The 27494-nt window shown below is 38.6% G+C and overlaps 1 pseudogene; it reads right to left on the bottom strand.

The window, feature by feature from the left end:
- Positions 1-11153: 11153 nt before the first annotated feature.
- Positions 11154-15224, bottom strand: LOC114681956 (annotated as a pseudogene).
- Positions 15225-27494: the final 12270 nt, after the last annotated feature.

Below are 27494 nucleotides of genomic sequence, written 5' to 3'. Positions count from 1 at the left end.
ATGAGACCTCTAGATAGAGATTCTTGTAGCTCAAATCCTAATTGGTTATAATCATAAAATCCTGGAGCCAGATACTAGGGTAAATGCAGAAAAATCAGAGTGACAAAGGAGCAAGCCACAGCCATCTCTTCCCTTGCCAGTTCCTCAGCCTGAAAGGGGTGAGCTCCTGTCTCCTCCTGCCTTATATTCCTCTCTCTGTCTAGCCATATCACTTCCTGTCTCCATCTCCCTAATGGAATCAAAGGTGTGTGCCCCCCAAGTACTGGTATCAAAGACATAAGATCCCAGTTGCTGGGATTAAAGGTGTATGCCACCACTGGCTTCTATGGTTAACTAGTGGCTAGCTACACACTCTGATCTCCAGGCAAACATTACTTTTTAGAACACAAAATATCACCACAGACCCCATCTTCCTTCCAAAGTTAAACAATATCATAAGTAATTGACATTTGTTTCTATTTAGCTGAGAGTAAATTTTGGCTAGGTGGAAAGAATTCAAACCGGTATAAATATCCATGGAAGTGTAGAGATATGGAGGAAAAGACAACAAAATACACTAAACTCCAGTCTATTAGAGAAAAATTTGAGAGGTGTAGAATAGATAAGTGTCAACAGAATACTGGTTGATAAAGGATAAAAGCACCTACTAGGAACTGATTGTATATGAACAGAAAACACAGCATTTGAACTTTGTAGAGGATATTAAGATACCATATTCAGAGAAGGAAATGCTTAAAATCACAGTCCAGTTCTTTGTATCATGAAGACTTGTTTGTTATTCTTAAGGTTGGTCTTGGAGATCATGAAAAGGCCCATTATAGAAACTCAGGTGTGTGGTGATGAGGACACAAATTAGGGCCAGAGGCCACAAATTAGGGCCAGAGGCCATAGCCTTGGTTGGAACTATTCAATATAGTTTAGGTAGAACTTTGTCTAAATTCAGTTATATTACTGGATATACCAGAGATATATGTCTTTGTTCCATTGAAACTCAATTCACAGTAAAAATTTTAACCTTAATTTTAAACATTGAAATTAAGTATAGAGTACATTTTCTGCTTAAGAACAAAACTAAGCTCCACATTCAAGAGGCTCTAAATCCTGTTGTCTATGATTTTTTTCTTCTTTGATCTCTATCCTCTGTGATCTCTATACTTCATAACTTCTATCCTCCATTGCCTATATATTCCATGAACTCTATCTTCTGTGAACTCTATTCTTCATGACCTCTACCCTTCATGACCTATATCTCTCCTGACCTCTACCTCCAAGACCTTTGTCTCCTTATGACCTCTATCCTCTATGACCTCTGTATATTATGACTTCTATCCCCCAAGACTATTATTCTCCATGACCTCTATCAAGCATCTCTATCCTCATGCTTTCTGTACTCCATAACCTGTATCCTCAATACCTTTATCCTCTAAGACCTCAATCTCCCATGATATAAAGCCCCCACAATCTATATACCCAGTGGCCTTTATCTTCCATGAATTCTATACCTCATGACTTCTATCCTACAAGACCTCTATCTCCCATGACTTTTATACCCCATTATCTCTGTTACCTATCATTTCTATCCCCTAAGACCTTTATCTGCCAAGGCTTCTATCTTCCATGACCTCTATTTCCCTTGACCTCTATCCTCCCTGTCATCTATCTTTTATGATATATTTGTATTTCAGCAGCAACATTGTCATTTGGTAGTCAAACTTCAGTAATCTAGTGGAAATACCCTGAAGTAGATGATGTTCTTAGTCTCTGTACCACTGGAGACTCTGTTGTCATGGGCACATATGTAGATTTCTTCTTCACAACTTATTACTCAACTCATTCTGAAAACATAAATTCTACTGAACTAGTTTCCATGTTTTCTCTCATAGGTACATAAGCACATATAATATTTTTAGCGAATAAGCAAGTGAGTAACTTATAAAGCAGTATATTGGAGTGATTTTATGTAACAATGACTGTCTCATGGTAGATGTGTATTTCAGTCTTTTTCCAAGTTAGCAAGCTAGAGACTTCACAATTGAGTCACTACTTACATATACTGTACATATTTTTTCTCAAGTACAATGTCTAGAAGACAATGAATATTCATAATTTTTTCACAAACCAACTTGAAATTTAACATTAATATGTTTTATTAAATGCCTTCTGATTTTTGTATTCTTCTTTTATTAATTATCTAACTCCATTGTTAGATTAACAAACACACATTTTTCTTCAAATGTAAAAATGAAGCCATGATCTATGTTCTGACAGTGAAAAAGAAGATGCTGAATTAATCTTTTCTTGACATCTGCCCTCATCATCTTCACCAAACTGAGCAATAGAGAACATTGTCTAATCATGACAATGAAAATGAGGCTCAGAAATATTAAAGTTAATGTCTTTACTGTATATTAGAAGATAACCTCATCATTACATGATTTCTTTTGTTCTCTTCCTGACCACCTTGATGAATAAAGCAGGATAATGACATTCTCATTATTTTAGGAGCACATTTGCATCCATAATGAAAGAGTCCCTAAAGGGCACAGACACCATAGATGCGACTGTCTGAATTAATTAAAATTGTTTTCCTGATTAGATAGAAATTACAAGCATCAATGACACACCAGAGAAAGTTTCTCTCTTTTCATCAGGCACAAGAATCAACTGATTTAACCAAAAAGCTTTACAAGATTAAACTTCAAAAAACAAATTAGAAACTCACACATATTTCTGTACTTAAATAAAAAGCACTCAGTGTCTTATTGGTCAGAGAATTAATATTTCCTCTTGAAGTCTTTAGTGGTTTACTAGTTGAGGCAAATGTAATAAGATATCTGAAACAAATATACATACATATGTAGAAATGTATAAACAAAAACATTGATTTAATATTCTTCTTAAAATTATTTTCATTTTATGTGTATGAATGTTTTATTTGTATATAGAGAGAGATAGATGTAGATATAGATGATATAGATATAGATATGTTTGTGTGTATGCCACCTGTGGTTTTGGTGCCCATGGAGACCAGAAGAGAACATCAGGTCCCCTGAAACTATAATTTTAAGCTGTTTGTGAGCTGCCATGAGAGTGCTGGGAAGAAACTAGGCTCTCTAATAAGCAGCAAGTGTTCTTAATGAGTAAGCCATTTTTCCAGCCCCAGATTTAGTATTTTCAATAAAAGATTTGTTATAGAAACCTCATCTAATATGAGAAGTTATTGTGATTTAAAGGAAATTAATACATATTTACAAACAGAAAGAATTATTTACTCTTGAGGAGTGATTTTATACTCCTTTGCTGTGGGATGTTCTGTATATCAAATGTGTTGTGCTGATTAATTAATAAATAAAACACTGATTGGCCAGTAGCCAGGCAGGAGGAAGTATAGGCGGGACAAGCAGAGAAGAGAATTCTGGGAAGTGGAAGGCTGAGGCAGAGAGACACTGCCAGCTGCTGCCATGACAAGAGAGATGTAAGGTACCAGTAAGCCACGAGCCATGTGGCAACTTATAGACTAATAGAAATGGGTTAATTTAAGGTATAAGAACTAAATAACAAGAAGCCTGCTGTGTCCATACAGTTTGTAAGCAATATAAGTTTCTGTGTGTTTATTTGGTTGGGTCTGAGCAGCTGCAAGCCTGGCAGGTGAGAGAGATTTGTCCTGACTGTGGGCCAGACAGGAAAACTCTAGCTACACTCCTTGGTGTTAGCAGACAAACAGCTCACAATCTAAAAGTATGTTTTGCTATGTGAAAATCAATTCAAATAAAATACTTTTGTGGTATTTTGTAGAGCCATTCTGTAGTGGGTAGCCATTCCAGCTTGGATCTGGAAGTTCCAACCCCCATTGAGACTCTAGCAACTGTCATGCCTACGAGGTGGGGTGAGGGGAGGCGCCTGGGGACCCGAGAGCTGGATGGGCCAGCGCTAGCTCTGTGTGCTCTCTCAGTGCTGGGATGCTGAACGGTGAAAGGTGGATTGTGCAGAGCTCCGGAGAACACCGCTGGATTGCAATACACCTTCCCCAGACCCTGCGACCTACCCATTACTTAATTTGTGAGTTACACCATTAAATAAATATCCTTTTAACTATGTGGAGTGGCCAAAATAATTTCACCAATATCTGGCGCCCAATGTGGGGCGCCATTTGTTGCTGGAGGGCTTCTCTCCAGGTTCCCCAAGTCCCGCAGTCCCACAATCCACTTATAAAATAATCACTCAGACGCTTATATCACTTACAAACTGTATGGCCGTGGCAGGCTTCTTGCTAACTGTTCTTTTATCTTAAATTAACCCATTTTTATAAATCTATACCTTGCCACGTGGCTGGTGGCTTACCAGAGTCTTTACATGTTGCTTCTCCTGGGGGTGGCTGCAGCGTCTCCCCCCTCAGCCTTCTGCTTCCCAGAATTCTCCTCTCTCCTTGTCCCACCTACTTCCTGCCTGGCAACCTACTTCCTGCCTGGTCACTGGTCATCAGTGTTTTATTTACATAGAGCAATATCCACAGCACATTCAAATGGGAATTATCTTGAAATGATTGTTCTTTCCAACAATTTCCTAATACAGTTTTCTCAAAAGGACAAGACCTGTTTTTGAAAGAAACTTTGGTAGAAAAAAAAGGGGGAATGAAATAAAAATATCTGTCACTGTCCTTTCACTATAACATGCTTACCTCACTTCAAAGTACTGTAACTGTGAGAACTTTTGTCCAGTGAGCAAGATGAATGCAGCTTCAGACCAGATACACCATTGTAGTGTCAATGATAACTTGCAAAGACATCATTTAATAACTGGAAAATAGAGGATGAAGGATCATGAAAGTTGCCAAGGTGTGTTCTGTGCAGTTGAGACTTCTTAATATACACATATTTTTTCTCCCACTCTGACCATTTACAGTGACAGAGGTGATAAAAATGGATCTGGTCACATGATAAATTATACTTTATTTCATTGTTTTAATCTTTTCTTACAATTAAAAATAAAGAGCAGCAGAGTAGGAATGTGTATGTTTAGGTTTTTCCTCATGGTAAATTACAGTTTTTCTACAGACATGCAGGTTCTTTAAGTAATGTCCTTGTAATTTATAAATGCTGATACTTCCTTAGGAACCTACTCTCCTCTCCTTTGTAACTTCCTGTCCATGAATTTTCAGAAGTACAGCTCGTCAGAATGTCAATGTCATGCATGTCACCACAAGTAGGAAATAAATCAACTTGTAAAGCTTTGGAAGAATCAGTGAATACAATGACCATATTTATAGAGTACCATTGGGCTAGCTAACACAGAGTAGCATGCAAGGATCATAAAGGTGAAAGGCTTTACTTGGTTTGAGTAGTTGTCTATTTCAGACACTTAATATAAACCTTCCCTCAGAAACGCATTGTACTTGAGAGCAGCACAATAATATTAGGCACATATACTTGCCTACCATAAACAAACTCAGAACTCTATCTGCTGAGTTTATCCCTAAGGAAATTTTATGTTGAAATGATTTGTTAAAACTGAAAATTGGGGCTGGAGAGATGGCTCAGAGGTTAAGAGCACTAGTGGCTCTTCCAGAGGTCCTGAGTTCAATTCCCAGCAACCACATGGTGGCTCCCAACCATTTGTAATGAGATCTGGTGCCCTCTTCTGGCATGCAGGCATACATGCAGGCAGAACACTATATAAGTAAATAAATCTTAAAAACAAAAAAAAACAAAAAAACCTTCTATTTGATTGGCTAATTGTCCCTGTGCTTTATCCGACCTTGGTTTCAACAATTCTCGCTCATATAAACCCTTCTCTTTCTTGCTAATTAGACTCCCGGAGCACCACTGGGGGCCCAGCCATGGATCTCTACATCCAGATTCCTCAGTCCTTGGATGGGGTTTCTGGCACAACTATTAGGGTGTTTGGCCATCTCATCACCAGAGTAGGTCAGTCCCGGCTGTCTCTCGGCCATTGCCAGCAGTCTTTTGTGGGGGTATCTTTATGCATTTCTGTGGGCCTCTTTAGCACTTTGTTTCTTCCTTTTTTTCGTGTGGTCTTCATTTACCATGGTCTCCTATTCCTTGTTCTCCCTCTCTGTTCTTGATCCAGCTGGGATCTCCTGCTCTCTTTCCCTCGACCCTTACCCTTCATTGCTCCCACTCATGTTCAGGTTGTTTATGTAGCTGAGGGGCCCCCAACTGGATCAGGCCCTCTGAATAGGTGAGACAATTGATTGGCTTGATCTGTTTGGGAGGCATCTAGACAGTGGTACCAGGTCCTGGGCTCATTGCATGAGTTAGCTGTTTGAAACCTGGGACTTATACAGGGATGATTGGCTCAATCTGGGAGAAGGGGACTGGACCTGCCTGGACTGAGTCTATCAGGTCGATCTCAGTCCTCAGGGGAGGCCTTGCTCTGGAGGAGGTGGGAATGGGGGGTGGGCGGGGGGGGAAGTGGAGTAGGGCAGGAAGGGGGAAACAAGGAAATCTGTGGCTATTAGGTAGAACTGAATAGTACTGTAAAATAAAATAACAAAAAGAACAAGATAACAAGGAGCCTGCTATAGCCATACAGTTTATAAGTAAAAAAAAAAAAAAAAGAAACTGAAAACTGGGGGAGAGATGGCTCAGAGTTTGATAACATTTGCAGCTTTCCCAGCACCTGAATTTGGTTCCACATTGTGGCTTTAAAACCTTTAAAATTCCAGTTCTGGGTCCTTCTAGTCTTCCTCCATCTTTCCTAAACACAGACACATAATACATGTCTAGATGAATGGTCATTCACATAAAAATAAAGACAAAGTCCTCTCCAGGGAATAGTACCCACTTAGTTATCCATTTACCAAATGATCAGCCCTGAAAACACACATGTGATTAGTATTATTCAGATTGAACAGGTTATATGTAGGAATATAACCTAAATATATATATATATATATATATATATATATATATATATATATATCCATTTATACATCTAAAAACAATGAAAAGCTAAGGCATGAAGAAACCAAAGAGTGGTACATGGGGTGATGGTTAGAGGGAGGAAAGGGAAAGGAAAACATTATCACTATATTATCATCTCAAAAAAAATACATTTTTTTTCCATCACAGGCAATTTATTTTGTTCTATTCATTCACAGTTAATACAGAAAATACTTGGAAACATTTCCATATAATGTTTGACACAGAAATCATCAAATAGAAGTATACAATGTTGACAGGAGACAGTACATTTATAATTTATAACCCCAAATGTATTTATAAATTAGAAATGGAAAGATCTACAAATGAAATTATGAAGGTTCACCAAAGTCATTTAATCTGTCAGTTTCTCATTCATTTTTATGTCTTAATAATATTCTATTGTATGAATAAGCCACATTTTATTTCTCTCCAGTATTTGATAGCTATTTGAGTTGTTTTAACTTTTTTACTATTAGCAACACACTGCTGTAAACCTTCATGTACATGTTTCATAGGTGCACATTTTCAGTAGTTTGAGGATATATTCCTAAGGGTAGAATTGTTGAGTAACAGAGTAACAATGTTTTGCATTTTGGGCAATCACCAAACTGTTTTGCCAAAGTGGCACACCATTATACAATCTCACCAAATCCTTGTTTTTAAAGCTCTAATTTTTGTACAAAAGCATTCAATCATTCTGTCAGACCAAACCAGGAAAAGTAAGCTACAGTTCAGAGCTGTTCTATTCCATTTACTATGCAAAGCCATTCTTAGTGTTTGCAATTCTCAGCCCTTTTGAGTATTCTTGCAGGGTTCCCTTTTTCCTCCACCACTTTTGTTTTCTTCTTTTTTTCTGGTTTATTTCTATCTATTACAAATGTATAAAAAAATCCTCCATCAATGCTGCTGATAGCAGCAGAATCTTGAGAAATATACCTTTGGTTTGCCTCAGAAAAGGAACACATATTGCACTGTAAAGTTTATAAATTGGTGCAAAACATTGTGATAATGTTACAATACCAGTTTTAAGAGTTCAGTGACTAATGGGGAGCCGATGGGATACATGCAGAACTGTGAAAGCGATCTCACTTAGCCAGCTGTACGCATAGACTGTAAATCTACATTCAGATCATTTCTGAACTAAGACTATCATCTCAGTTTATCTGTTGAGGCCAACCAGGAAACCCTAGAATATACCTTGATTTTGGAAAAAAACAAAATAGGGGGAGGGGTTTCTTCAGCATTTCAGTCCACGAGTAACAGTATCCTAACAGGCAAAGTGTTCTCTCACTGTCAACATAGAATGAACTGCTGCTGGAGGTCAACTTGGGCTTTAATTTGCATTAGCACTTACATGCATAGTAGTCCAAGTTGTTGACCTCATGACTTTAAAAAGTAACTCTAAAAAAGTAAAATGGCCCTTCTTGGAAGACTAAAGAAAGACATTCAGCCACAGTTGTAAAAAGTCTCATCAAAACAATATACCCTTTTATGAATTACACCTCAATTTAAAAAAAAAAAGTAGCCCCAAATAAGAAGCAGCTCTGAAAAAGAAAATATAACTTAAGATATTTGAAAAAAACAAGGTGAATACAGGTTCAAAAATAATTAAGATACATTTGCCTAAGGCTACCTAGAATTAGGCTTTAAAGAATTCTACCATTTCAAGTTTACCACTAGTTACTAGATACCTATTTACAAACAAGATGTTCACTTTTTTTTGTTCCTTTATCAAGAGAAAAATCTACCTTCAGACTATGAGGATGGTGATGGGGAGGGACTAGAAAACAAGATTCAAACAATCCCATGCAAATATCACATTTTTCAAATGGAAGAACTCCAAACTGCATTAGAAGTTCCAATCACTAAGACACTTTCCATTGAAATGATTTAAGTACAAATACATGGCACCAAGGTTTAGGCCTAATATAGGCCTGACAACCAAGTCCTTGTTTTCTGGAAGAAAGGCCTCAAAAGTCCCACTCAATTCCACATAACAATACTTCAAAGATCAATTAGGTTTTCATTTCCGTAATATTTTTGTTTTTGACTTCTAATCTTAAAGACTAGATTAAAACTTAGCTCATTTCCCAGAAGGCATTGCTTCCCTTTGCTCTATGAAAGAGTCCACCAAAACCTCTTCCTCAAAACCATCTAGCCCCAGCCTCCAGCCTGTGCTTGTGATACATCTTTCTCAATATCCTGAAAAGGTAATGTAGGTAAAATATGCTCATAAACATTAAAACTAGTTGTTAGAAAGACGTAACTAGCTTTATAATTTAAGTTTTAAAACATAAACACTTGTAGCTTGATCTGCACTGACAATGATTGTCGGAACCTAGAATTCAACATTTACAAATTCTCATTCACACACACAAAACACACTATTATCACACAACTTGTGTCTTGAGAGAATCTTCTGCTTTTTAAATCTTTGGCCTCCCAATCAATCCCAAGTTCAACCAACTTTAACTAAAACTTCACTCAGAATTTCACCAAGCTTTTCACCCACACATTAATGCTTGTCGTATCTTTCATCAACTGTCAAAATCTGAAGCCTGCTCAGAAATCGCCAGGTAAAAGAAAATAAATGAAAAATACACAAAGGTTATTTCAAAACAGAACATGACCATCATCAAAAAAAAAAAAAAAAAAAAAAAAAGTCACGATTCTTGATTGGGATCATCCTTTGTTTACTACTAGTAAGAAAAATCCCACGTTGGACTATTTCACACTCCGGCATTGGCCAAAGGACAGGAGAGCTGGTTCTGGAGCATGTAGTTTCTCACACAGGTGTCTCCAGAGGAACACCAGGGACAAAGTCACGTGAGGCCTCTCCCATACAGAGGCTGTCTCACAGGGACATCGAGGACACCCACTAGTTTGTGGAGATCCCTGAGAAAGTATGATTCTTAAAATCTGGACTGTAAATAATTCACATCAGCCCTGTTCAGGTACTCACTGGAAGAAAGATGCAGCTGTTTGCCAGAACTCAGCACTCCACTCTAGATCAGCCATGTGGCCATGATGGTTTTCTCACAAGTGATATTCTCTAGTTTAAAGGATAATTATGTTGGGCTACAGATTTGCTATTTCCAAGGATGACTTGGAGTTCATCACTCATCACTTGATTTGAGTAACCATCCCAACATCAACCATCTATTGAAAAAAGAAACTCTTCAAAGAATGACTTCTCACTCTGTAAGAAATAAGCTAGAAACAGCAAAGTAAAAAAAACTCTAATGGCTGATACTGAGATTAAATTGTGTTCAATATGGGATCTAGTGGCTTACTGCAAAAACCAGACCCAGAGAGCTGTAGAATTACACATATGCTCACCATCACAATAACTTACATGAAACTGCTTCTGGCATAGATCAAGAGGTTAAGATTAAAAAAATAAAAACAATAGATTGAACCTGCATGTTCCATTGCTCATAAATTTGCACACACTATTGTTCTGCAAAAAAGACAACTGTAGCAAAGAAAAATGGCCCTTTTGCAAACAAGCCTAAAAGTAACCCCCAAAAAGAAAAAAAAAAATAACATGCATGTATGTATAAAGTGTTACTATTAAACACAATGCTATCTCTAGGGGGGGAATTAACTGCATAGGTTAAAAAAGAAAAACAAAAAAACATGTGCAACATCTTAAGCCAGTAAAGCACCAAAATAAAAAAAAAATTAAAAACCCACCAAAAATCACTTTTCATAATGATTAACATAGAAGCACAAAATATCGACCATAAGTCAGGAAGCAATTACCTGGACAGATACAATGTCCACTGTTGAAAGAATTTTTCTTCAATTTAAATGTCTTTTCTCATCTCTAAAGAAACCTTAAAGTGCTAACTTTACTTATATAAAGCAGGCAAATCCTTCAAGTAATTTGATACGCCAATTTTTATCAGCCTAAACAAGGAACTAAAAATAGCAAGTGAAGTGAAAAGGGCAGAACACCGGACCGGTTCCCCACAGGTAGACACCCCGGAGAACGTCACCTACCATTCTGCCTTTCTTTACTGCACTGCACAAGCTAACAGATTAAGTATCTGTTTTCTTACATTAACTCCCTAGTATTTGCTAAGGTTTTTGCAAGTCACTAGGTAACACATACAGTCCTAAGGAAATAATGTCACTTAAAAATCAGCACTGGACACTAATTAAAGTGAGCTTCTGTGTGTCTACTGCCTTAAACAAAAAGTGAGGCATTGCTTACAAACTGTGACGAGCTACCCTCCACCGGCCAGCTCCCTACTCCTGCCCCTCGGCTGCTTTTTCAAGGAAGTATACATTAACCAGATGGCAATTGAGGTGCTTGCTGTAATCCTTTTTCTTTCTGAAAGACCGATCACAGAAAATACAAACAAACTCACCCTGGGTTATTTTAATTGCCAACCACTCCTTCCCACTTTTTGAACTTGCTTCTAGTGGCACTGGCCGAGCCCCATGCAGCCCAGAATCATCACTTCCCTCAGACATATTATTACTCAGGTCACTTCCATCATGGCTGTGGATGCCTTAGTCTTCATCAATGTCCGGTGACTCATTTTCAGCCAAAGTGATAGGAGGCGAGGCCGTTATGGTTGGTGATGGGACAGGAGGCAATGGTGACGCCGGTTCGGGTGCTGAGGCTTTCACAGGGACACTGTCTGGGTTCTGCTCAGTGTCCACTTCCATTTCACAAAGCCCAGCTGAACCAGTCTGACACTTAGCATGTAACGTTTCACCACCTGACCCATTTGAGTTTTGTTCCGAGGATAAGACACTGGTAGATTCCTTGGGAGCAGCAAGTGTAGCTAGACTCTTGCCAGCTTCTTCTCTTCCCACTTTCTTGAGAGGGGCCATTTTATTTCCTTCCCCATCAGAGCCAATTTCTTGGTCCTTGGGTGTCTCGTCTCTTCTTGAGTTTCCCTTTGGAAGATCCTGTGCGCGCCTGCTTCCCTTCAGAAGCTGGTTATCTCTAACAGGCACCAAGCCAACTTCAATAAGGACTTGCTCCTGCCGCACCACCTCACTCCACATGCCCGACTTCCCCTTGGTACTCTCATTTTGGGAAGAAGACCTTTTGGTGACTGGTTTCACTTGAAGAGGTGGCTCCATGACAGCAGGAGGCTCTTTCTGAACAGATCCCATGTGAGGAGGCCCTGTCTGAGCAACCTCCACCTGAGCATGGTCCAAAGGACAAAGCAGCCTCTTCTGACAATGTCCCCGCTGAGACTCCATGGGAGGAGGTGGCTCCATCTGATCAGGCTCCATGGGAGGAGGCGGCTCCCTCTGAGCAGGCTCCATGGAAGGAGGAGGCTCCATCTGATCAGGCTCCATGGGAGGAGGATGTTCCATCTGAGTAAGCTCCATGGGAAGAGGCTGCTCCATCCCCGGAGGCTCCGAGGGAGGAGGCGGCTCCCTCTAAGGAAGCTCAAGCGGAGAAGGCAGCTCCCTCTGAGCAGGCTCCAGGGGAGGAAGCGGCTCCCTCTGAGGGGGCTCCAGGGGAGAAGGCAGCTCCATCTGAGCAGGCCCAGTCCGAGCAATATTCATGGGAGAAGGAAGCCTGGGCTGAGTAGAGTGAGCTCAGGACGGGAAGCTCCTAAGCCAGCTCCATGGAAGGAGGCTCTGCCGGAGCCATCTCCTTCTGCATCTCCTGAGCAGGTCTGCTGCCCTTCTCACTTGATTTACCTTTTTGAGGTTTCTTCTTTGCACCTTTTTTAATGGAAGTATTTTGCTTTTTATTGTCCCCCTTAGTCTCCTCCATCTTGCTGTCATCCTTTGGCACCTCGGTACTATTTTTGGATTTGCTTTCCATCTTTTTCTTTTCTTTTTTGTCACTGGTTCCTCGTTCACAGGCTCATCTAATGGATGGGCTTCAGCATCCACCTTTCTTTTGTTCTTCTTGGCTTTACTGACTTTTTCTGTATTGTTTCCTATATGTACATCTATGTGTTTCGTCTCTGCTGCCTTAGTCTCCGTCGCGGATTTCCGAGTTCTGGTAGTTACCTGGACCACTGAGGCATTGCCACAAGACTTCTTTTCTTTGGAAACATCCTTTTTGTCTAGATATTAGGATAGCTACACCAGCTTGTTTCTTAGGTCCATTTGCTTGGAAAGCCTTTTCCCAGCCCTTTACTCGGAGGTAGTATCTGTCTTTGAAGTTAAGGTGTGTTTCTTGTATGCAGCAGATGGATGGGTTCTGTTTTCTTATCCATTCTGTTAGCCTATGTCTTTTTATAGGTGAGTTGAGACCATTGATATTGATGGATATTAATGACCAGTGATTGTTAATTCCTGTTATTTTTTGTGGTTGTGTTGTGTTGTCCTTCTGTGGTGTATGTTGGTGTGGGATTATCTATTGCTTGATTTTTCATGGATGTGTTTAGTTTCTTTGGGTTGAATTTTCCCTTCTAGTGCTTTCTGTAGGGCTGGGTTTGTGGACAGGTATTGATTAAATCTAGTTTTATCCTGGAATATTTTGTTTACTTCGCCTATGGTGATTGAGAGTTTTGCTGGGTATAATAGTCTGGGTTGTCATCCGTGGTCTCTTAGTGTCTGCATGAGATTTGTCCATGATCTTCTAGCTTTCGTAGTCTCTATTGAGTAGTCTGGTGTTATTCTGATGGGTTTACCTTTATATGTTACTTGGTCTTTTTCCTTTGCGGCTCTTAATATTTTTTCTTTGTTCTCTGTGTTTAGTGTTTTGATTATTATGTGGTGAGGGGACTTTTTTTTGGATCCAGCCTATTCGGTGTTCTGTAAGCTTCTTGTATCTTCATAGGTATTTCTTTCTTTCGGTTAGGAAAGTTTTCCTCTATGATTTTGTTGAATATATTTTCTGTGCCTTTGAGTTGGTATTCTTCTCCTTCTTCTATCCCTATTATTCCTAGGTTTGGTCTTTTCATGGTGTCCCAAATTTCCTGGACGTTTTGTGTTACAACTTTTTTGTCTTTAGTGTTTTCTTTGACTGATGAATCTATTTTCTCTATTGTGTCTTCAGTGTCAGAGATTCTCTGTTCCATCTCTTGCAATCGGTTGGTTATGCTTGTTTCTGTAGTTCCTGTTTGTTTAGTCAGGATTTCTATTTCCAGCATTCCCTCAGCATGTGTTTTCTTTATTGTCTCAAATTCATTTTTCAAATCTTGGAATGTTTCTTTCATCTGTTTAATTGCTTTTTCTTGGCTTGATTTGATTTCTTCCCATTTTTTGTTCGTTTTTTTCTTCCATTTCTTTAAGGGAGTTTTTTTTATTTCCTCTTTAATGGAGTTTTTCATTTCCTCTTTAAGGGAAGTTTTTATTTCCTCTTTAAGAGAGTTTTTCATTTCCTCTTTAAGGAAAGTTTTTATTTCCTCTTTGAGGGAATGTTTTATTTCTTCTTTAAAGGCCTCTATCATCTTCTTAAAGTCATTTTTAGGGTTGATTTCTTCTGTCATGGTATGTTTATGTCTTGCAGGTGTAGAATCACTATGTTCTGATGTTGCCATATAGGTCTTTATGTTGTTGCCTGTATTTTTGCACTGGCGTCTACTCATCTTTTCCTCTGTGCGGTGCAAGTGGTGTCTGTGTCTGAGAGTGCCTCTCTTGTTCTAATTTTTAGTCTTGGTTTAGTAGGGGTTCTTGGTTAAATTGGTGCTATTGGGCTGTTTCTTCAGGGATGATTTCAGTCGGTGAATTATATACTTATGATTTTGGTGATCTGGTTTAGTGGCTGGGTAGTGCCTTCTTCTGTGTTCCCAGGTCACGTTTTGTTCATTTGTCAACTCCTCAGCTGATCTTGTTTCTTCAGACTTCAAACTGTAGGCATCTGAATCCTCTCCCAGATGGGTTTCAGCTGAGCAGGGTAGTCTCACCAACACCTCCAAGTTGTTGGGTTTCACAGGATCAGCAGTTGGGCCCTGGGTTGTCCCCAAATGGAGTGCCCAGATTCGCCCTGGTTTTGACACATGGAGATAGCCTCTTCCCCAGGTGTTGGGGCTAGGAGCGTCCCCGTTCCAAGCTGCATCCGCCTGTCTCCATCCCCAGGCCTGTCCACTCCTGCGGCCGCCGCCACAGGCCCACCTGCTTCTGCTTGTCTCTGCCACAGGGCCTGTATGTTCCTGTCAGCTGCCGCTGGGTCTGTCTGCCTCTGCGGGCCGCCAATGGGCCTGCATGTCTCCGCCGGCTGCCACCGTGGGCCTACCTACTTCTGCTTATCACTGCCGCCAGGCCCATCCACCTCTGCGGGCCTCCACCAGGCCTGCACATTTCTGCTGGCTGCCACTGGGCCTGTATGTCCCAGCTGGCCACCGCCATTGGGCCCATCCACCTCCGCAGGTCGCTGCCGCGGACCCACCTGCATCTGCCTATCTCTGTCTTGTGGCCTGTCTACTTCTGTGGGCCGCCGCTGGGCCTGAATGTCCCTGTCGGCCACCGCCGCCGGGCCGTCTACCTCCACGGGCTGCTGCCACAGGCCTACCTGAAGGGTTCACAACACGCCTCCCCCCCCAATGGTCGTATTTACCAGGCGGACACTTCTGCCTAGCCAATTCCGGTCAGGCCGGACACCTCCGCCTAGCAAGTTCCGGCCAAGGCATCTCGCGTGACCAGAATCCGTGATGTTACATGGCTACATAAGCGTCCAACGTGACCATGTGATCTACGCACATGCGTGGAGTAGTGACGTGACCTGGCCACGCCCCCAGCCGGTTTTTAAAGCGGAGCGCCATATTCCTGGCCCTCTTCTCCTCTTCCTCTTCTCCATGCACGTGTCTCTCCCACAGGCCTGCACTCTCTATCCCTGTATCTCTAATAAACTCTTATAAGCGGATTCTGTCGTGTTTCGCGACACTTCCTTGCAGGGTAAGAACACAACGCAGCTAAATAACTAACACTACCTGCGTCTGCTTGTCTCCGCCATCTTGAATCAATACATCTTTTTTAAAAGTAAAAATTTTAGTGGATTTTTTTACTTATATAATACTCAGTTTCCTAGTTATCATTCCTCCACTACATTGTTTTCATTGTTACCATAGGCCTATTTTATAAGTACAGTTTAAAAATGATTCTGTGTTTAAACATCTAATGCTTTTATCCAGCACATTTCCTCGATGTTCTAAGACATTCAGATGTGTTGTGAAAGATATATTTATCTAGAATAGATCTATATATCTAAAACAGAAAGAGGCAATTGACTTTCAGTGAAAATGAGATGTGTTCCCTACAAGGAAATTTTACTTCCAACAGATAGTCAGGGAGTCTTGGGGTCAGAAGGATCAATGCTTACAGGAAATGGTACCAGACATGAGTTATGGACATCAAGTGAATGAAACCTCATTGAACAATTGTATGGACTTGTCACATTTAGAAGAAATAATTAGTTTGTCTATTTTCTGCCACTAGTACAAAGATAGATAGATAGAGAGAGAGAGAGAGAGAGAGAGAGAAGAAAGAAAGAAAGAAAGAAAGAAAGAGAAAGAAAGAAAGAAAGAAAGAAAGAAAGAAAGAAAGAAAGAAAGAAAGAAAGAAAGATGGAAAGGAAAGTCATAAAAAAGGATAAGTTTAGAGGGTAGCAGGTGACCCGGTGGTGCACGCCTTTAATCCCAGCACTCGGGAGGCTGAGCCGGGAGGCTCTCTGTGAGTTTGAGGCCAGCCTGGTCTACAGAGTAAGTTCCAGGAAAGGTGCAAAGCTTCACAGAGGAAACCCTTCTCAAAAAACCAAACAAACAAACAAACAAAAATTTCCATATATCTGAAAGAAATCAAAGATAGTTTAGTCATGTATTATTAGCTATAGAATTATGCTAAAGGACCTATAACATATCTGTAAATTATAATATTGGTTGGAAGACAAGGCATAAGGGAAGAACTTGAAAATATCAGGTTATTATGAAAGTCTTTGGAAGCTATTATCAAGTACACAAAAGAATAAGAAGCCAGACATCATGAAAACCATAATAGGGTGCTGACACTAATATTGACAGAGTAACTAGCATTTAATGAACCCTTGTTATGCATCAGGTCCTAGGCTAAGCACTTTGCCTAGATTATATTACTTAATTATCACCAAACTATAATCACAGCTAAACAGAACCATCTACATGTTAGAGATAAGTTAAGTACAGGTGCTTAGAGGTTAAAGTATTCACCCAAGTTTTTACACCCAGTACTAAAAGGAGGCATGATTGTAATATAAACATTTTTATTCAAAACCCATTTGTTAATGACATGAACAAGTCGCTCTGCTGTTCAAGAAGAAAGGAGAAAAATACTCAAGGAAGGCCAAGCATCTCAGGCTGAGTGACAAGAAAAATAGCTATGCCATTCCTAGTTAGGCAGGATGTTGATGTTTGTTATTTTCAGTGAGCCTTCTTGTAGAATGAATGGACTCTGGGTATGAGCCTGCTCTCAGGGATATGTCAGCATATGAAATGTAATAACACAGACCTTCATAACTTCTACAGTCATAAAACTAAAAGATGGACAAAATTACTTAAATCTTAAGTTTTAGATACAAAGTTACTCACTTAATAGAGATTAAAAGAAAATAAAAATCCAAAAAGAAAAAAAAGCAAAATGAACAAATAAGAAAACAAAATCGTTCTTACCAACTCTAGGTCCTCAAAATATTCCTGTTAGTTTTTGAATGTTTAATTGACTTTCAATCATACCTCTCTTCCTAAAAGGTACTCCTATAAAAACCGAAGCCAGATGATTCTACTGGGACAATAGCACTAAGCGGTGAAGCAACTAGAGCCATGTGATTCTTTTACACTACACAACTATTTCCAAACTCTTTCTCGTCCCCAAATGTGTCTTTTCACATCTGTTTTTCACTGTGTTCTCATTTGTCCTCAAAATGCTGTTGAAGACTCCACACAGTCTTCTTGGAGCCTTTCCTCCTTGACATCTCCATCGGCCTCCCCTCCTTCCATCAGAAGGCCTGCTCCTTCTCTTCCACATCATTATTCTGCTGTATTTTCTTAGTGTTCTCCACTTTTACATCTCCTCTTACTAGCTTCAATATATCTTTCCCATCAAATTCTGGTGTTTTTTTTTTTAAATCATTATCCCTTTTCAAGATGGAATCATTCAATACTTCTTTAAATTTTCTTTTAAGCAATAAGCTCCCAAATGTTATCTATGCACAAATACCTGTTCTAGGTATCAAGATACTTATCTTCGTGAATGCCTCTTCTGAGTTCATATATTTATTAGTATTATCATTGCCTCACAGTTATTTTGAAGAAAACTTCTATAATCCCTTTATCCAACAATGTGTGTGTCTAATAAATTATAAGACTTTTAGTTTTAACCTCTCCAATATATTTCACATGGTAAAGAAAAAACAATGATAGCTATTTCCTGTCCATCTGCAGTCTACCACCGTGACTCAATTTGACTCAACATGTACAAAGCATTGTCTATTTATCTCCTTTATTTCTCAGGATCACATTAGAATAAAAGTATCTGAAGTGAGGAGATTGAGCACACCCCAGAAATGAAAGGTCCACAATTCAGCTACAGATGTGGCAAACTCCATTCATGAGAGAAAGCAATTGTTGTTTCATCCTTCTTGTTCTGCTTTTGAGTAGGGGGTGGGGTTTCATTTTGTCCTGCATCACTCATGAGAATCTTACTGCCTATGACTGTAGGCTTTCTTTTCTGATATTTTCTGTAACACATTTACCTTTGTAAGAACAAGTTTAATAACAATGTGTGTGTGCGCGTGCGTGGGTGCATGCGTGTGTGCGTGTGTGTGTGTGTGTGTGTGTGTGTGTGTGTGTGTGTGTGACTAGAGGACAATTAGGCTTTATAACTACATGAATCTTGATTAGTTAAATTATTCATGCAGGAAAGCTTCCATGGAAACCATACAAATGATGTCAGTCAGGGTGCTGCCCCCTTTAATACCATCACTCAGGAGGCAGAGACAAAGAAATGTCCATGAGTTTGAGGCAAGCCTGTTCTATACTTCCAGTTCTAGGTCAGTCAAGGCTACTCAGTGAGATAACATCGCAAAAACCAGATGAAAATAAAACACTAATAAAGAAACATAGAAAACATACAAATGAATGTGTTTCTTTGTATTTCAGTCAATATTTGTTTAAGAACATCATAATTTGAGTTTTCTATCGTTTTTGTTACAAAATATTTTTTTTGCTTTTGCAGTCACGTAAAAGTATAAAATCATAATAGCAGGTCACACAAAAGGGAACAATGTGGGAAAGCTGACCACAGGTTGTAGTTTGCTGACCTTTGTCTTAGTTGAGAAGGATGACTTTACTGTCTTCATATAGATGGAGGAGTCATTCCCAGTGTGACAGAAACTCGGGGGCCAAAGGTATAGTTCAATTCTACTTTTCTAAAATCACAACACAAATAAATCAATATTTTTTAAACATGAAAACAAGAGATATAGGATGGTAATGAAGGCAGGGAATGAAATGTATCAGAAATAATTATTTATCAGACAAGCCTCAAAATGTTCTCAGTAATGTCTTCCATATAATTAATATCAAATGCCCCGTTTCTTCTTAAATACAATAATACTATATAACTTCCTATTTACTATTGAGGACAAGGGTAATGAAAGGTTTCAAATAAGAGTATACTGAATCAATATCTGTCTGAGCATAATCTGAATGAGCAAAAAGAGTCAGCTGGCATTAATGTTCATCATCATTCACTCTGACAGAAGTTCTTCACTTTGGTAAGTCACCTCCACACCATCCTTCCAGCTGGAATTACTTACAAGAAAGGCCAAATTACTATGACCACAAGCTGCAAGTCAAAATACCACCAATGACATCCACTGAGTTGGCTTAATGCATAAATCTCATCTCTGCCTGGAGAAGAGTCAGGGATTATTTCTCCCATCAGATAAAGCATTACTTCATCCAAATGAATCAAACCCAAGAGGCATAAAACTCTTTTTTTCTCCTTCATGCCTTTCCTTTTTTATTGCACACTTTATGGCTGTGGCTGTGTTTTATTTTTCTCTTTGTTGCTTTGGATATAAAAATATGCTCAGATGACAATCAAAAAATATAAGCAAGCTGCTCTTCATGACTTTATACTAGAAACTGCATTTGAAAATAAAAACTCCAAAGTAAGCAAGTAGAGACAACTTTCTAAATGAATGATTTGTACAGAAAGCCACCTAATTGGTGTATAATCACAGTCCCCTGGAGGAAGGAACACTTAGGGAGCACTCACATCTTGCTCCCTTTGGTACCATTGTTTATGTAACGATACCAACAATGATTATGATTTGATTGTCCCTAAAAATAGCCTCCTGGTCTGTGGGAGGCCTGCTCTAACCTGTTGAAAAGTTCTTGGGAGGAGGAGTAAAGAATGAGGAAGTATTAAGTAGAAATAGAGATGTAGACAGAGATAAAGACAGAGACACAGGATAGTTTTGGGAGGGCCCTGGGTCAACACCCAGTCACCCCCAGTTTATTTAAGATGGATTTTTTATACATAAGCAAGGAGAGGAGCAAAAGACCTGCCCCTTTCAAGGTTGAAGTATAAAGTGCCAACAAGTATAGACCCTTCAAAACACTTAGTAGCCACACCCTTGGCCAAATCATCCTATTATGCAGCCGTGCTGGGTAAAGCAAGCTCAGACTTTCTGACCTTGAGTAAAGCCTTACTAGAAAGCTTCTGTGTACCCCCACAATGGTCCCCTTCATAAAACCTGTGGGAATCCAGTTCTGTGTAGCCCCCTGAGGAAGGGTAAAATGATGTTGTTTATACCCTCATGGACCTGTTCTTGGTCAATATCATAAAGGATACAAAGTAATATTTTAAAGTTGTCACAGAAATTTTTAGAAAATGATTGTTCTCAAAAATACATCTCAATTTCTCAAAGTTGTGGAAGTAAAATTAGTAGATCATGGTGTTTTAGGTTTTTTTCTTATAAGAGCCCTGTCTAGACATTTCAGGGGTCCATGTTTCCTCCCAAGTGTGTTGACAAGACCTTTCTCCTGTGCATTCTCACTCATAGTATCTTAAAAAAAAAATAAGGACACTGCTCCTTATAAGGCCTTTTGCTTCTAACATCATTTACCAGCTTTCTAAAGATCCTGTCCCAAAATACAGCCAAGTGGTACTTAGAAAATCAACATGCTAATTCCAGGGATGGGGTAATATTCTCCAATTTTAAATGGTATCTAGTAACATAGAAGTTACAAGTATACACGCAAAAATACTGTGTTGATTTTGGACAAAAAGTAGAACTCACACTTGTAATTATAGAAGATCTAAAATAGGAACAATTCTCTTAAAAAAAAAAAAAAACAGAAAATATTATGGGTATTTCAGCAATGTGAGACCTAGATAGTTTCACCCGAAAGAGAGAGAATGATAAGATATAGGAATTAGAAGTAGCCAAATACAGTTGTAATATCTGTAACTGGAAAGAAACAGAGATGACAGTTACCACAACCATATCCACACTTCAAGCCAGACAGGAGTTAGGTCATGAGGAAGGGATTGTCTGATGTGAGGGACGGGCATTGCTTCATGCACTTGAAAGGGAAAAGGGAAAACCCGCCTGCAGTGTGCTTAGCCTGGTTGAGGAAATGTGGCCTTGAACTTGTTGATCTTCTCAGGGCTCTTTATTTATATGGTTGGGTGTTATCCTTAGGCCAATGACCCAAATCAGAAGCGAGAAGACTGTTTTCACCTGTTCTTATGCATTGAGAAAGGAGAGAGCTTTTTTCCCCTTTCTTCTTCTAGTCACTGAAATTATTTAAAAAGAAAAATCAAAATATCAAAACATATACCAAGTCTTAACCAATCCCTGTTGCATGGGTAAAGATTACTAGGAGTGTCTTGGTCCAACTCAGCCTATTACTGAGTCTGTTCGTGGCTCTATCCCTTCCAAAACACATTCAACAGAGGATGAGTAAGATGGAACCTCCCACAGTTTCAAATAGTATCTTAATTGTACCCTTGTGAACTTATCACTAAAAGTATAGGCAAAATTAATTCCCCCCATAATATTTGTTTATATTTTCTACTATAAGAATAAATAGCCGGGCGGTGGTGGCGCACGCCTTTAATCCCAGCACTCGGGAGGCAGAGGCAGGCAGATCTTTGTGAGTTCGAGGCCAGCCTGGGCTACCAAGTGAGTTCCAGGAAAGGCGCAAAGCTACACAGAGAAACCCTGTCTCGAAAAACCAAAAAAAAAAAAAAAAAAAAAAGAATAAATAGGTATAATTGGATAGAAGAACTATAAATTATATAATAAATCAGTTAATCATTAAATAAATATAAATATTTATATTAATATTTATCTACATTTATATAAATATTTAATTATAAATATGTTTAATGTAGTAGAAAATCGATATGGAAAACTGGAGATTAGTAAGTCTTTTATAAAATAACCATCTATGAAGCACTACTTTGAGGGTTCTTGCATCATTATTTATATTAGTAAGTGCTTTAATACATTAGTTACTAGCTTTGTTAATTAAGAACCAAATAATTGCCGGGCGGTGGTGGCGCGCGCCTTTAATCCCAGCACTCGGGAGGCAGAGCCAGGCGGATCTCTGTGAGTTTGAGGCCAGGCTACCAAGTGAGCTCCAGGAAAGGCAAAAAGCTACACAGAGAAACCCTGTCTCGAAAAACCAAAAAAAAAAAAAAAAAAAAAAGAACCAAATAATTATTAACTACTGACTGTGTTAATACATGTAGGTCTGTATCTTCTTCTGTATTTGCATATTATCACTATTTTACTACCTGTATTATCTATCTTTATTGTCTCTACACAGAAAGGATCATAGCTACCCAGCTAAACAGTGAAAAAGCTGGATTTCCAGCTCAGGCCCAACATCACAGGAATATTTTACATATCTTTGTGGAAATATCTACTATGAAAACTGGAGGGAAATTTGCATAAAATTGGAATTATCGTCTAGAGAGATAACCCAGTAATAAACAGCAACTGTTGCTCTTTCAAAGAACCTAGATTTGGTTCCCAGCATCCATATTACAGCTAAAGACATCTCTAACTCAAGTACCAGAAAACCAAATGTCCTTTTCTGACCTCTCCAGGTATTGGATGCGGGTCATGTACATATACAGACAAAACACTCATACAAACAAAATAAATTGGGGTTTTAAAAAATGGAATTATACTTTATTATTAATAAAAAATATATAGGCTGATTTTTTCTTTACATACATGTATCTTACTTCAATTATTTGTTTTGTTTTGTATTGACTTTTTGAGACACGATTTCTCGGTGTAGCTTTGGAGTCTGTCCTGGAACTAACCCTGTAGCCCAGGCTGGCCTCTAACTCGCAGATATCTGACTGCCTCTGCCTCCTGAGTGCTGGGATTAAAGACATGCACCACCACCGCCCGGCCTTACCACAATTCCATGTCTTCTACAAACTTTTTCTTCAAGTCCTGGCCAGGGGGGAAGCTTTTCGTATGATTAAGAGTGTTCTTTGTTATAAATGTGGCTTCTCTTCTTGAAGCTGTATGTTAGAAGCCAGTATTTTCCCTCTTCCCACACAATCAACATAAATTCACTCATGCAGTATTTAAAATCTTTTGTCAATCACCAAGCTACCTTTTCAACTATATACTTTTTTCTTTTTTTGGTTTTTCGAGACAGGGTTTCTCTATGTAGCTTTGGAGCTTTTCCTGGATCTGCCTCTGTAGACCAGGCTGGCCTTGAACTCAGAGATCTGCCTGGCTCTGCCTCATGAGTGCTGAGATTAAAGGTGTGCGCCACCACCGCCTGGCCCTCAACTTTAATTTCTATCACTCTCTATATTTATCATCACCTTCTAATGAATGCATAGGTTTTATGAAATTTTATAGCTTTTAATTAAATTCTAATTCCTTTAGTTCATCTTTAATTTCATGAGATGAATATAGTTCACTTTCATTTTTGAAAACTTTTACTAACAATTCTTTCAATTTTTTTGAACTTTTAATTATATAATTTTTCTCCCTCCAAAACTTCTCGTATACCTCTCCTCCCTCAGTTCCAAATTCATGGCCCTTTCTCATTTCTTCTTGTTACATACACACACATACATACATACATATACATATATAGTCCTAAACATAACTTGATAACTTGCTCAGTCTGTATAATGTTACTTGTATGTGTTTGACCAGAGCTCACCATTTGGTATTGTTCTTGGATCCAATTGCTGTGCTGTCCTCTGGGTAAAGCTATTTCTCCCACTCTCAAAACTGCTTTGTTTTGTGTGGTTCTTAGCATAGTGTTGTGTTGCTATCTACCTTTGGAAAATTATGTGGTACTTCCTGTTACCATGGAAGCTAGGTCTTGGGGAAGATGCATTCAGGTCATTTCCAACTCAGGGCAGGCTGAACCTTGTCTGCTGCCTTCAGATGTGCCCCAGTGTGATAGGGACTTTCCTTTCTCCTCTTGAGGGCAACCAAGACCAATAGTCTGTAACGTTTGAGAGTCATTTTGACAATCCTGACCAACTCAAGAAGGAACTTTCCGTGTTTACTGTTGTGTTTGAGGTATTATGTTTATGTAACTCATTTAAATTGTAATAGATAATTAAAAATACAGATTAATAATTAGTCTTCTATGATAGTCAAACTTATAGTCATGTTAAGTTTTCTAGGTATACATAGATATAATTCAATTAGGTAGGTAATCTTCAAACACTTCAAAGACCTAAAGAATGTGGCATTTAAAATGTTTTAAATTTTTTTGACTTTCTGGACAGTGAGACATGTCTGCTCCTGGAAGTATCAATTCACTTCAGAGAGGAGGATAGGCATCAAAGACACTCCATATGGAGTTTATCTTCTTGGCAAAAATAGCCATTTGGGCAAGAAACTGTTCTTGCCTGGACTGCTTGATAGAATGAACATGCAGGACCCATATGAAGGTAACCCCTGAACTTTGCTTGGCAAAATGGTACTTCAGGTTCCTGATTTGCAGAGGAAACTGCAAGACATTCTACAGGACACAGAGTGAAGTGACTGAGAAACTCTAGGCCTGTGGGCTGGAGACAGATGCGCCAGCTTTATAGAGGAACTTCAGATGACTCTCCAGGCTGCCAGATGTCTCTGTCTACTCCCACAAGACTCCTGAAAGTTGCTTGCATCCTTCTCCCATTTCTCAGGTAACAGTATATCCTTCTGAGGTCTTTGATGTAGTTGAAGGCTAGATAATTATAATTTCCTTAGTCATGATAAGATAGTTATATATAAAACCTTAGACTCACAAATATAGAATAGATAGGATATCTTCTTTAATTTTGTCAAATACAAATAGACTAGATATTACAACTGTAATTCTTGCTTGATAATTGTTTTGTTATATGTAATTTTACTATGTTAAAGTTAAAACCTTCCTTTTCAAAAAAAAAAAGGAAAAAGAAAGAAAGAAAGAAAAGGGGAAGTGCTGTGGATATTGCTCTGTATAAATAAAATGCTGATTGGCTAGTAGCCAGGCAGGAAGTATAGGTGGGACAAGCAGAGAGGAGAACTGTGGGAAGTGGAAGGCTGAGTCAGGAGATGCTGCCAGCCAACACTGCCATGAAACGCAAGATGTAAAGTACTGGTAAGCCACGAGCCATGTGGCAACCTATAAATTAATAGAAATGGGTTAATTTAAGATATAAGAAGTAGATAGCAAGAAGCCTGCCACGGCCATACAGTTTATAAGTAATATAAGTCTCAATGTGTTTACTTAGGTCTGAGCAGCTGCGGCCCAAGCGGGACTAGAGAAAATTCCAGCTCCACTGTTGAGGTTTTTGTTAGATCATATTTTTTTCTTGAAAAGAACATTGTAAGACTATATGAGAAATTTTCATTTAAACTATATATGTCCACTTATATACAGAATTATGTGAAATACGTGTTTCTTAGGCAGTTAATAGTGTGATTTTTTATGACTTTTCCGACATTCTTACTGATATTTTACCCTCCTCTCCTTATGTATTTATCTGCCTCTTTCCATAGAGTGCCCATCTAGGTTTTCCTGATAAGATCACTTTTAACCTTCTTTAATAAAATGATCCAAATAAAAGGAAACCCAGAGTAAATAATGCTTAATGAAGAGTTCTGTGTTTCGGTGTTTCCAGATTCAATTATCATTATCAGCATTTGAAAACACTGTTGTGTGTTTATATTGCTTTTTATTTCCCTAGACACAGAAGAACAGAATTTTTAAGTAATTCAATAGTTTTTCATGGGTTGCATGTGTTTGTTAGTTATAATAAATAACATATTCTTCTGTTAATCAGTTCATGAGTTATTCAAATTCTTGTAATTTTCATACTTAAGTTGATAGAAAATTAACTTGTTTTAATGAGAGTCTTATATTGCTTATAGGAAATGTTCTAGAATAAAACTTAATTAATCAAAATTAGTATCAGATTCTCATGTACCAGTATGATGCCAATGCACTTTGAAAAGTTTTACAATAAATCTTTTGTGTGATCAACAGAAAACATAGGCATTGCCTTAGATAAAATGTAAAGCAAAGAAACAATATATCAATGCAAAAATTGATGTACAAAGTTTCGACTTAGGACAGAGGATAAGTACAGTCTTGGTCAATGCTTTCCAGTGGAAATTTCTGTTGTAATGGGAATGTCAGATGCAGTGATTGAACAAAATACTACTTTTGATGAGAAGTCAGTGCTTGTCTTTGTCCATTTGCATATTCACATATGTATGTACTTATGTATGTATAAAGGCTAGAGGTTGATATCATGTATATGCTTTAACCAGTCCTTTATTTACTGAGGCAGGATGTCAGTGAATCTTTAGCTTGCTAATTCAGCTAATAAAGCTGGCCAACTTGTCCTTAGAATCCTTTGTCTTTGCCTATTGAGTGCTGGGATTACAAATAGACTGTCATGCCTAACCAGCTTAGTTTTTTGAGGATTTGGGGCATTTGAACTCTGTCATAATATTTAGTCAGAAATCACTGTACCTATGGAGCCATCTTCCCAGCCCCTCATATAAATACTAGTTGTGATTAATTTAAAAGTAAATGACAACTATGGCAAGTAGTTCCCACATTGAGTGTAGATTATGACATGTCCAGAAGAAGTCCTTGTGAGGACTTGGGACTGTGAGAGTCTCTGTAACCATATGGCTATTTTGACCACTGGGAATCAAAAAGTTCCAGTACTAGAACTGATGCTTAAGCAAGGAACATGGTGATGTCAAATTCAAGTTTGAATATATTACAATCATGTCTCACTCTAGCCTTTCTTGTCCTCAGACATTAAGTTAGCATAGACTAAAAGACCAGAAGTGTTACCTTGCTATTTATTGTTTTTCCCTAATACTTATTCTACACTTAGTGAATAATTACTGAATATAAATACTGATGTACTACCTAAAAGAATATATCTGTGGAGGAAAATATCATTATAAGTGAGGGGAGGAATTACACAATGTCCACATCAATCTAATTCAGCAATGAGACAATATATAGTGGAAAAGCATAGAGAGAACCCTGGGATAAAAAGTGTTTTCATGTGTCATCAATAGCTGTACTTATATCTGGGTTCACTCCTGTGGGAAACTAAGTTAATGTTCTATGTACTCCATACTCT

The sequence above is a fragment of the Peromyscus leucopus genome, chromosome 6 (assembly GCF_004664715.2).
Source record: "Peromyscus leucopus breed LL Stock chromosome 6, UCI_PerLeu_2.1, whole genome shotgun sequence".
In the NCBI taxonomy this organism is placed as follows: domain Eukaryota; kingdom Metazoa; phylum Chordata; class Mammalia; order Rodentia; family Cricetidae; genus Peromyscus; species Peromyscus leucopus.
The sequence above is the reverse complement of the archived record's forward strand: the minus strand, read 5'-3'. Positions and strand labels throughout refer to the sequence as shown.